The following is a 12,114-nucleotide window of genomic DNA, read 5'->3' as shown; positions in this document are numbered from 1 at the left end:
TTCTATCCACTCTTCAACACACGTGCATCTAAACACACACACACACACACACACTCTCACTCCTCAATTTCCTTCAGCGTAAGGAAAGGGAGCACAGTAGGAGCTATCCATGGTTCTGAAATACAATCCCTTATCCTTGTTCACTCCTGCATCTCTTTTCCACTCTCCCTCTGCAGTGCAGCATACTCGCTGATGCACTGAATACATTATTTTTCACTACTTCAAGCCATAGACTAGCAGTTATTAACGGCCTTCTGAACTGTATACGTATGTACATGTCTGAATTAAACTGTAAACATGTTTTTGATTGTCCAAATTATATTCATCCTTCTACAGCATTTACAAAAGTAATCTCAATGCCTACATAGCGTAAGTTGCTCTACAGCAAACCATGCAATGGCAAATTGGTAGCTATTTTCCCTGTGCAATGTTTACTAGCTACTGAGTCCAAGCAGTATGAAGTTGCCCAAAGACAGTGATTTATGGGACTATTCTAATGTAAGCTGACAGTACAGTTCTCTCAGTTCTGGTTGTCAGTCCAATAAGAATTTGAGCAACATTCTATTGCTGCAGTAAACGGGGTTTACCTTCTGGCAGGATTTTCCAAACTAGCAGCATTGATACCAATCAGATACTGAAAAGAGATTCATTGAAATAAGAGGCTCACTTTTGACGGGGCTGTGCCTGGTTTAATGTTGTTCCCGGTGTCCCTCAGTCAAGCCTTTGAATTGTGTCGGAGCTCAAAACAGATGTGAGTTGTGGTCTATTTTCCCCACAGCCCACATTTAATTTAATCCAAGATTTCTCCATTTTTACTGTACATTCTTCGGTCTTTCAAAAACACTTATTTTACTTAGCAGCGAATCAAGAAAGAGAGACGAATGCACAGTCCACGTCAGAAAAGACTATTGCTTTTTTTTTGGAGGGGGGGGGGGTGCAGGCGCTTAGTACTTCAAGTTAATAATGACCGATAACAAAGCTGTGTCTCTCAGGAGCAGTTAAGTCTGCTAATCTCCTAGCCTCTAATATTAGAGGCAGGCTGAGCCTGGTGCTGAGGCTGGGGCGGGCCCTTCTCAGAGACGAAGAGATTAATTAGGCAGGGCTCTAAGGATCCGTATGCATCTCTCTGCATGCTTCTTCAATGTTGATGATGGGGAGTTTTCCCCTCTGCGTCCTAATAAACGCTTTACGTGCAAATGTTATGTGATTGGCCGTTTTCTTTTTTGTCAGGTGTAATTATTCAGATATTTACTTACTTGGCATTCAGATCAAATACAGTGTTATCTTTTCATCGGCATTCCCGTGATCTTTCTTCAGATCAGAACTGAGAGGGGGTGGAGGACTGTGTTGCTGATAAATTGAGGTCTTTATTTCAACTTTGAATTATCACAACGGATTTTAGTGACCATGCTATGATGCCAACTCCATCTACACCAATGGGAAAAGCCGCCTCAATTAACTGCTCTGTCATTGATTTATACTGGGAGAAATTGAAGATTTATCTACAAAGCCTGTGGATCAATTATTCACATACAATACATGAATAACTGGATTTCCTTTGTTCATGATATAAATTAGCAATTGATAGCATTATAGTTTTATTTAAAAAAATCCTCTGCTCTAATGTGACTAGTCATATACATGTGTAAGACATGCCACGGTACGATCTGCTATATAACCCTTAATTAAGCACAGCAACCCACTGTGGGCCTATAAAACTCACACCACTGTGGCTCAGAGTGCCTTGGGTTTTATCAAAAGATTTGTACATCTTTTGAAATCGAAAGGGAAAGTTGAACAAATGTACTCAATAGCGTGCTGTCTCCCTGAGTTTGGCCAACCCACAACTCTTTGTAAAGGGTTCTCCAGCCTGGGATGAGTTTTGACCCAAGTGATTCCCTCTAAGACCCAGCAACCCTGATACTGGTGAAGTTGTCATTTTATAAGCTGTGATTAGGTCTGGCCCTCCAAAGAAATGTAGTTCCACTTCCCTCGACAGAGTGAGAAAGAGTTTTTACCTGCTATCATTCAGTCTGACATCAATAGAAAACAGGTTGAGGTGTAGGATGGCCAAACTCAAACTGACAATAACAATGTAGGCAGCAGCTTAAGAATTTTTTTTTTTTAGAATTGTAAGTTATTGGGGAGATTGCTGTTGATATTGTTAAAACATCCTAAACAGCTCGGAGATTTCTGCTTGTTTATTTCGGTAGCTACTCCATAGGGACTTCTGAACAATAACCAACGTGTCATTATTAAAATTGACTCTGAAGTACAACATACAGTTGAATTCGGAAGTGTACGTACACTTAGGTTCGAGTCATTAAAAATCATTTTTCAACCACTCCACAAATTTCTTGTGAAACAAACTATCGTTTTGGAAAGTCGGTTAGGACATCTACTTTGTGCATGACACAAGTCATTTTTCCAACAATTGTTTAAAGAGAGAGTATTTCACTTATAATTCACTGTATCACAATTCCAGTGGGTCAGAAGTTTACATACACTAAGTTGACTGCCCTTAAACAGCTTGGAATATTCCAGAAAATGATGTCATGGCTTTAGAAGCTTCTGGTCGGCTAATTGACGTCATTTGAGTCAACTGGAGGTGAACCTGTGGATGTCTTTCAAGGCCTACCTTCAAACTCAGTGCCTCTTTCCTTGACATCATGGGAAAATCAAAAGAAATCAGCCAAGACCTCAGAAAATAAATTGTAGACCTCCACAAGTCTGGTTCATCCTTGGGAGCAATTTCCAAACTCCTGCAGATGCCACGTTCATCTCCACAAACAATAATACGCAAGTATAAACACCATGGGACCATGCAGCCGTCATACTGCTCAGGAAGGAGACACGTTCTGTCTCCTAGAGATGAACGTACTTTGGTGCAACAAGTGAAATCAATCCTAGAACAACAGCAAAGGACCCTGTGAAGATGCTGGAGGAAACAAGTAAAAAAGTATCTATATCCACAGTAAAACGAGTCCTTTATCGATATACTCTGAAAGGCCGCTCAGCAAGGAAGAAGCCACTGCTCCAAAACCACCATAAAAAAGCCAGACTACGGTTTGCAACTGCACATGAGGACAAAGATTGTACTTTTTGGAGAAATGTCCTCTGGTCTGATGAAACAAAAATAGAACTGTTTGGCCATAATGACCATTGTTATGTTTAGAGGAAAAAGGGTGAGTCTTGGAAGCCGAAGAACACTATCCCAACCTTAAAGAACGGGGGTGGTATCATCATGATGTGGGGGTGCTTTGCTGCAGGAGGGACTGGTGCACTTCACAAAATAGATGGCCTCATGAGGAAGGAAAATTATGTGGAAATATTGAAGCAAGACATCAAGATCTCAAGACATCAATCAGGAAATTAAAGCTTGGTCGAAAATGGGTCTTCCAAATGGACAATGACCCCAAGCATACTTCCAAAGTTGTGGCAAAATGGCTTAAGGACAACAAAGTCAAGGTATTGGAGTGGCCATCACAAAGCCCTGACCTCAATCCTATAGAAAATCTGTGGGCAGAACTGAAGAAGTGTGTGCGAGCAAGGAGGCCTACAAACCTGACTCAGTTACACCAGCTCTGTCAGGAGGAAGGGGACAAAATTCATCCAACTTATTGTGGGAAGCATATGGAAGGCTACCCAAAACGTTTGACCCAAGCCAAACAATTTAAAGGCAACGCTACCAAATACTAATTGAGTGTACTGTATGTCAACTTCTGACCCACTGGGACTGTGATGAAAGAAATAAAAGCTCATATAAATCATTCCCTCTGCTATTATTCTGACATTTCACATTCTTAAAATAAAGTGGTGATCCTAACTGACCTAAAACAGGGGATTTTTACGAGGATTAAATGTCAGGAATTGTGGAAAAACTGAGTTTAAATGTATTTGGTTAAGGTGTATGTCAACTTTCGACTTCAACTGTACATTTAAAACCCTTCTGAGTCTTTAGTTAAAACGAATTAACTCATTACTGTTGACACAAAGAAACACACAAAACATCTGGCTTGAGTGTCGGATGATCTTCAAACACATAACTCATCTGAAATATAAGAAAATTACAAAAGAATCGTGAAACTACCTAACTAGGCTATTATTTCACAACGCAATGAAAAATATAACGTATTATGACTTTCCTCAAATCATCCCACAGTGACTCTTTATCATCTTTTCACAAATTAATTTGATGCCAGTGCTTTCTTTTTCTTTACCACCCCCCTCTTTTGTCATTTTATTTCTTGTTCACTTGTCTGTTTGTTTCCTTAGATAGTATATGGAGATGAACAAACCTCCCAGCCTTAAAGACACTGTCCCCAAGATAAGGCCATCAGACTCCCTTCACTGGAGACAGCTGCATCGGGTTTTCTCCTCTGTCCCGTCACTTCAGTATTATAGATGTTTGGTCATGATGGGCAAGGGGACTGCAAGTCATAAGAGCTGGTATCTGTGGCAGCTTATCAGACTGAAGTATCAGAACCAAGCCTCTGGGGGGTATTCTAACACAGTGGATGATGTTATCTGAGCCCAGAACATATTCCTCCCTCCAAAATCTGAGGCCACGGCTACACAGAACCAGTCAACGCTGCAAAGATATGAGGCATTTATCAAATAACTTGGGTGACCTCACGCCATCTGCTCTCACCTTTCCCAACCCTTTGTACTGGCTTACCAGGTGAAGAGCTTCAATAGGTGGATATAAAGTAGGAGGACATGTGGGGAAGTTTATTACGCTAAATCCAAACAAACTTCATTTTTAAAAACTTGTCAACAGATTGTGAGACAGTTGGGATATTTCATTTTGCCGGCACAAATATTTTTGACATCTCCAGAAATTATGACAAGTCTATTATAATTTAGCGAGGGTGGTTGAGTGACACACCCAGATTAATGATCAAACTTGTCTGGTGACACAGATAAACCAACATAATTAGGAATGAGTCAACCATCATTTCCCTCATAGTTTTGCCCTGAAATACTGTGAAAAATACATCTGTGGAGTCAGATTTTAATTGAGATAACCTCTATGTATAACACTCAGTTAATTGGTCTCTGTATAGCTCTATTGAAGTGTGCCATCGCACTGTCTTTGAGCATTATCTGCTTTCAAAAATTGCATCTCTGTATAAAAAGATCATGAAGTAATTTGATTAATAGAGTATGACTAACAACATATTTTAATCATCAATCATGTCAAATGACACTAAACATTTGGTGGAATATTCAGGTTCCTTGTGATTTATTCTCAGAAAATCCTCACGGTCAAAGGAAGTTTGAAGGAATTAAAAGCTGGCCTAACTTGAAAGCATACAGTCCAATTAAAAGTGATGTTATATTTGTGCAGGTACCGATTATCCCTCAGTGCCACATCGACTACAGACCTCCGCAATCACAATATCTCCTCAACGGGTGATCGATACTGAAGGGACTTTACTGATTAAAATGCATTTGGTCCCCTATGATACATGATTCATCATATTAGGATATAAAGGTTACGTGACCAAAACGTGATGGGTAATCATTATCTTGAAGCGACTTTAAATAAAAAATCTATGAATAGCTTCAAGAAGACTCCAGGTAGCAGCTTTATGGGCATTGTAAATGTAAAAAGTCATTGACCCAATGTTCACTTTCATTTTTATTTTTTTCTGCTCAGTAACATGGGTCATTGATTTGCATATCTACACACCTAATGGTCTGTCTGACAAAAGCATGTCCTTTTCTCCAGATACCTACAGTATATTGGCATTGTACAGTGCTTCTGAAGTGTGAATTCACCACATATTATCACACTGAATCTGAAGAGACAAGGTGTTTAATTGCAAACACTATGATGTTACTGGCTGGAACTGGGCATGACAAAGTGTGTGTGAGTGTTTGCTCAAGTGGTACTTTTGGGACTGTCCAGATATGTCATGTGTTACAAAGCAACAGTGGCATAATCCTCTCCTCTCTGCTGTGTCCAGCTGTGTCAGAAGAATACATCAGTGGGAGGCCGGCATGGGACTGGAGTTGAGAGTCAAAGGTTACAGTAGCTGTCAGCTTTTAATGTGCTGTGAGCTGCGTAGGAGTAGCAGTGGGGTACAAGGACTTAGTATGTCTGTTAAAGGCCCAGTGGGATTACCTCTTTAAGAGATTAAATTCTCTGGCTACCACGGCTTGAGGACAGGAAGTCCACAAGCTCCCTGAAACGACGAATGCTCAGACCTACACATTTGTAAGTCTGCACGGTGAAGTGTGCCCAACTACTGGCCAGACAAACCGATGTTTGTGTGAATGGAAGTGTGTGACGGTGTTTTCCTTTGAAATAGGAACAGTGGAGAGTTCAACATTACCATCATACATAAAAAAGACACATTCCATTGTAAGGCTATTTTAAAAGGGGGATTTCTGAAAAGCCAGACAGAGAGACAGTGTCTTGATGACGTCGAGTTTCTTTTTGCCAGTGAAAGTAATGGGAAGTCTGCTTGCGGAAGCAGCGGCGCCAAATGTCAAGTGTGATATGACAGATACAGTGTTGAGAGAACAAGAGCTCCACTGCATGCTCATAGATTAGAAATGTCAATAGCCTTTAGTTTTAGTGGGCAGTGAGGAAAGTGCTGCCTGAAATAGAAAGGATTTAATGTTGGGTAGCCTGCATCATATGGATCAAACAGGGCCGGACTACCACATTTGGGGCCCCGGGGTACCAACCTTTTTGTGTTGAATAAATATCCAGCTGTATAATGCTATTCTACACATTGTGGAAAAAGGCCAATATCCTTCCAGTTCCCAAAAAGCCTGGTCCAAAAGAAAAGGATGACTAGACACATGTTGCTCTGACCCCCGTCGTAATAAAGTGCTGAACTTGCTCCGTTCAGACATGAACCATGGATTACATCCTTATCAATTTGCCAAAAAAGCAAAGTCGTTGGACTGATGACGCAATCAACGCCATAGTGCATCTCATTGTGAAGCATCTGGAAAACCCCAAGGCCAATGCTAGACTGTTATTTATTGATTTCAGTTCAGTGTTTAACACAATACAGCCACATGTCCAACTCAGCCAGTTAAAGCCGTGTTAACCCCGATACCATCAGGTGGTACCCCTCATTCCTGACGAGCCATAGTCAACAGGTTAGAGTTTATGATACCCTATCTGAGGCTAGAGACATTAGCATGGGGGCCATCCAAGGTTGTGTGAGTTTGACCCATCGTTTTCACACTGTACACAAATGAATGCACTAGCAGTAATCTTGAAAACTATATTGTCAAGTCCTCAGATGATTACAAACCTTCTTGGTCTGATGTATAAAGATGCGGATACTACTGTGTACAGTTCAGAGATTCAAGGGTTTGTCCAGTGGTGTGATGAGCACAATTTCGTACTTTAATGTAAAGAAAACAGAGGAGACGGAGGCGATTGTGTTTGACCCCAAATCTGTCGGCATCCACGCGCCTGTGGTTGCTCACAATGCAAACATAGCAGGTTAGTTCGTTCAAGTCTCTGGGTGTACAACATGGACAATGTGCTGAGCTGGAAGGTCCAAGTAGAGAGTGTCGGCTCCTGAGTCCAACGACACCTCTATTTCCTATGTAGTGTAATCTCAAGGTTTTTGGAATTGACCAAAAATAATGTTTATTTCCTACCATGCGGTCATAGAGAGTATCCTAGATATGGCATCACAGTCTGGTTTTGCAATTGATCAGTCCCACTGAAAACCCAAATTGCATACAAACATGGGTGTGAGGCAACATCCCTCCCTGCAGACTATTTCTGAGCAGACCGTTACCAGACAAGCACAGGAAATTATTTCAGATCCCTCCAATGTACTTCACTCCGAGTATCAGCTCCTCACCTCAAGCAGATGCTATAGGGTCCCTCATTCCCTCAAGCAGACACTATAGGGTCCCTCCTTCCCTCAGGCAGATGCTAAAGGGTCCCTCCTTCCCTCAGGCAGACGCTATAGGGTCCTACCCTCAGACAGACAGATGCTATAGGGTCCCTCATCCCCTCATTCTGACACTATAGGGTCCCTCCTCCCCTCAGACAGACGCTATAGGGTCCCTCCTCCCCTCAGGCAGATGCTGTGTTAGTACACCACTTACAGAATAAGTGAATATGCTAAGTATTATGTATGTGGCTATATGAGAAGTGTACAATGTGTATGATAAGGATAACGGGCAAGGTATTATGTTGAGTGTGTAATGTACAGCAGTACTGTGTGTTTAAGACAATACCCCCTTGAGGACATTAAAGTTCTATCCTTTCTATTTTGTTATGAAGCTAAGAGAAAATGTTGCAGTTTTAAATCTAATTTCCTGCAATTCTAACTTTTCGCCATGGGTGAGAGAGAAAAATGTGCTGTTTTGTATCTCATCTCATGCCATTGTGCACATTTTGCCATGAGGCTAAAATAAGATTTTGACGTTTTAAAGGTAATTTCCTGCTATTCTACATATTTTGCTATATTATTGTCGTGACGTGACTATCACTAATGTAATGACTGCTATTTATCAAATAATTACCTACTCCGTTTAATTATTACTCGATTAAATTCATCATGTAGCAATTAACTCATTAGAAACTTAGGACATCACGGGAAAAGATGTTTAAAGAGTGACAATCTCCCGACTCAAACTCTAAAGAAACACAGATATCTCTTACATCAATACAGTCAATTATTAATTACCTCATCAGTCTCATTCTGAACGTCGCAAATATCTTAATCCGCTAGAACCCTAGCCTTAGTGATGAATCAGCAATACACAAATTGGCTTATCTATTTATTTACTAACTAACTAAATAAATAAATAATCACACAGAAATACATAAACACACACATACACAGTATAGGTTATCGATTACTAACATAATGCATATGAAAAGTCCCTAGTGGACTAACCCGATATGACGGTTTGTTACAAAATGAAAAGGGGGGGGGGGTAGAGCGGGAAAGACAAAGATAGTGGACTTATCGTACATGTGGGAGCTATGCTCATGTGAATATGAATGAATACTTCGTACATGAACAACACTCATTCGTAAAGAAAAACAATGTATATATTTACACGTGGATGTCTTTGTCGTCTCTCTGTTGAACTCGATCTGTCTATGGGAAGTGGTTTGATGTAAGTCTCTGGTTGTGTAAGTCTCTGGTTGTCCACCAGAGGTCACAATGTCCTTCCTAATTGTAGGCTTCTTTGTAACAGAGCGTGAATTAGAATGGATACATCAGAGGAGTACCACGCGGCGTTCAGAGGGGTCTGTATTTCCCGATGTTCACTTAAATCGATACCTCAGAGGTACAGTGGCTTGCGAAAGTATTCAACCCCCTTGGAATTTTTTCCTATTTTCTTTGCCTTACAACCTGGAATTAAAATTGTTGTTTTGGGGGGTGTGTCACGCCCTGGTTGAAGTATTTTGTGTTTATCTTTATTTATTTGGTCAGGCCAGGGTGTGGCATGGGTTTTTGTATGTGGTGTGTATATATGGGGGATTGTAGCTAGTGGGGTGTTCTAGATAAGTCTATGGCTGTTCTAGATAAGTCTATGGCTGTCTGAAGTGGTTCTCAATCAGAGGCAGGTGTTTATCGTTGTCTCTGATTGGGAACCATATTTAGGCAGCCATATTCTTTGAGTTTGGTGTGGGTGATTGTCCTTAGTGTCTTTGTTCCTGTCGCTGTGTTAGTTGACACAAGTATAGGCTGTTTCGGTTTTCGTTACGTTTATTGTTTTGTAGTGTTTTTTGTGTATTCGTGTTACGTTTGTTTGATTAAACATGGATCGCAATCTACACGCTGCATTTTGGTCCGACTCTCCTTCACCACAAGAGAACCGTTACAGAATCGCCCACCACAAATGGACCAAGCAGCGTGTCAACAGGCAGGAGCAGCCCAAAGAGGAGATGCGTAAGAAGGATTTCTGGACATGGGAGGAGATCCTCGACGGGAGAGGACCCTGGGCTAAACCAGGGGAGTGTAGCCGCCCAAAGGTGCAACAGGAGAAGAGGCAACAGAGGCAGCAGCAGCAGGAGCCGCAGCAGCTACAGTGGGAGAGGTTGCACCACCTGGAGAAATGGACATGGGAGGAGGAACTGGACGGTAAAGGACCCTGGGATCAGCCTGGAGATTATTGTCGCCCCAAAGCCGAGCTGGAGGCAGCAAAAGCAGAGAGGCGGCATTATGAGGAGCTAGCACGGCAGAGCGGATGGAAGCCCGGGAGTCAGCCCCAAAAATTATTGGGGGGCTCACAGGGAGTATGGCTACGCCAGGTAGGAGACCTGCGCAAACTCCCTGTGCTTACCGGGGGGCTAGAGAGACCGGGCAGGCACCGTGTTATGCAGTGGTGCGCACGGTGTCCCCAGTGCGGGTGCATAGCCCGGTGAGGTATATTCCAGCTCCTCGGATCGTCCGGGCTAGAGTGGGCATCGAGCCAGGTAAGGTTGGGCAGGCTCGGTGCTCAAGAGCTCCAGTGCACCTGCACGGTCCGGTCTATCCAGTACCACCTCCACACCCCAGCCCTCCGGTAGCAGCTCCCCGCACCAGGTTTCCTGTGCGTGTCCTCGGTCCAGTACCACCAGTACCAGCACCACGCATCAGGCCTACAGTGCACCTCGCCTCTCCAGCACTGTCGGAGCCTTTCTCCTCTCCTGCGCTGCCGGAGTCTCCCGCCTATCTAGCATTGTTAGAGCTTTCCTCATCTCCAGCGCTGCCGGAGTCTCCCGCCTGTTCAGCGCAGCCAGAGCCTTCCTCCGACACAGCGCTGCAGGAGTCTCCCGCCTGTTCAGCGCAGCCAGAGCCTTCCTCCTCTACAGCGCTGCCGGAGTCTCCCGCCTGTTCAGCGCAGCCAGAGCTGTCAGTCTGCATGAAGCAGCCAGAGCTGCCAGTCTGCATGGAGCAGCCAGAGCTGTCAGTCTGCATGAGGCAGCCAGAGATGTCAGTCTGCATGGAGCAGCCAGAGCTGCAGTCTGCATGGAGCAGTCAGATGTCTGCATGAAGCAGCCAGAGATGTCAGTCTGCATGGAGCAGCCAGAGCTGTCAGTCTGCAAGGAGCTGTCAGTCTGCAAGGAGCTGTCAGTATGCAAGGAGCTGCCAGTCTGCAAGGAGCTGCCAGTCTGCAAGGAGCTGCCAGTCTGCACGGAGCTGCCAGTCTGCAAGGAGCTGCCAGTCTGCAAGGAGCTGCCAGTCTGCAAGGACTTGTAGTGGACGGAGCCGCCAGAGCTGCCCGTCTGTAAGAAGCCGCCAGAGCTGTCAGCCTACATGGAGCAGCCAGAGCCGCCAGTCAGCGTGGAGCAGCCAGAGCCGCCAGTCAGCATGGAGCAGCCAGATCTTTCAGTCTGCCAGGATCCGCCAGTCAGCCAGACTCTTCCAGATCTGCCACTCAACCAGACTCTCCCAGATCTGCCAGTCAGCCAGACTCTTCCTGATCCGACAGTCAGCCAGACTCTTCCAGATCTGCCAGTCAACCAGTCTCTTCCAGATCTGCCAGTCAACCAGACTCTTCCAGATCTGCTAGTCAACCAGACTCTTCCAGATCCGCCAGTCAGCCAGGATCTGCCAGATCCGCCAGTCAGCCAGGATCTGCCAGATCCGCCAGTCAGCCAGGATCTGCCAGTCAGCCGGGATCTGCCAGTCAGCCAGGATCTGCCGAAACCACCAGCCAGCCAGGATCTGGTAGATTTATCTACATGCCTGAGCTTCCTCTCACTCCTGAGCTTCCTCTCACTCCTGAGCTTCCCCACAGTCCCGAGCTGCCCCTCAGTCCCGATCTGCTCCTCAGTCCAGTGGGTTTCTGGGTGAGGACTACTAGGCCATGGTCGGCGGCGAGGGTGGACTATCCAGGGACGTGAGGAGAGGGGACTAAGACATTAATTGAGTGGGGTCCACGTCCCGCGCCAGAGCCGCCACCATGGACAGACGCCCACCCGGACCCTCCCTATTTGTTTTGAGGTGCGTTCGGGAGTCCGCACCTTAGGGGGGGTTCTGTCACGCCCTGGTCGAAGTATTTTGTGTTTATCTTTATTTATTTGGTCAGGCCAGGGTGTGGCATGGGTTTTTGTATGTGGTGTGTATATATGGGGGATTGTAGATAGTGGGGTGTTCTAGATAAGTCTATGGCTGTCTGAAG

This window comes from Oncorhynchus tshawytscha, linkage group LG12 (assembly GCF_018296145.1).
Source record: "Oncorhynchus tshawytscha isolate Ot180627B linkage group LG12, Otsh_v2.0, whole genome shotgun sequence".
NCBI classification, from domain to species: domain Eukaryota; kingdom Metazoa; phylum Chordata; class Actinopteri; order Salmoniformes; family Salmonidae; genus Oncorhynchus; species Oncorhynchus tshawytscha.
The sequence above is the reverse complement of the archived record's forward strand: the minus strand, read 5'-3'. Positions refer to the sequence as shown.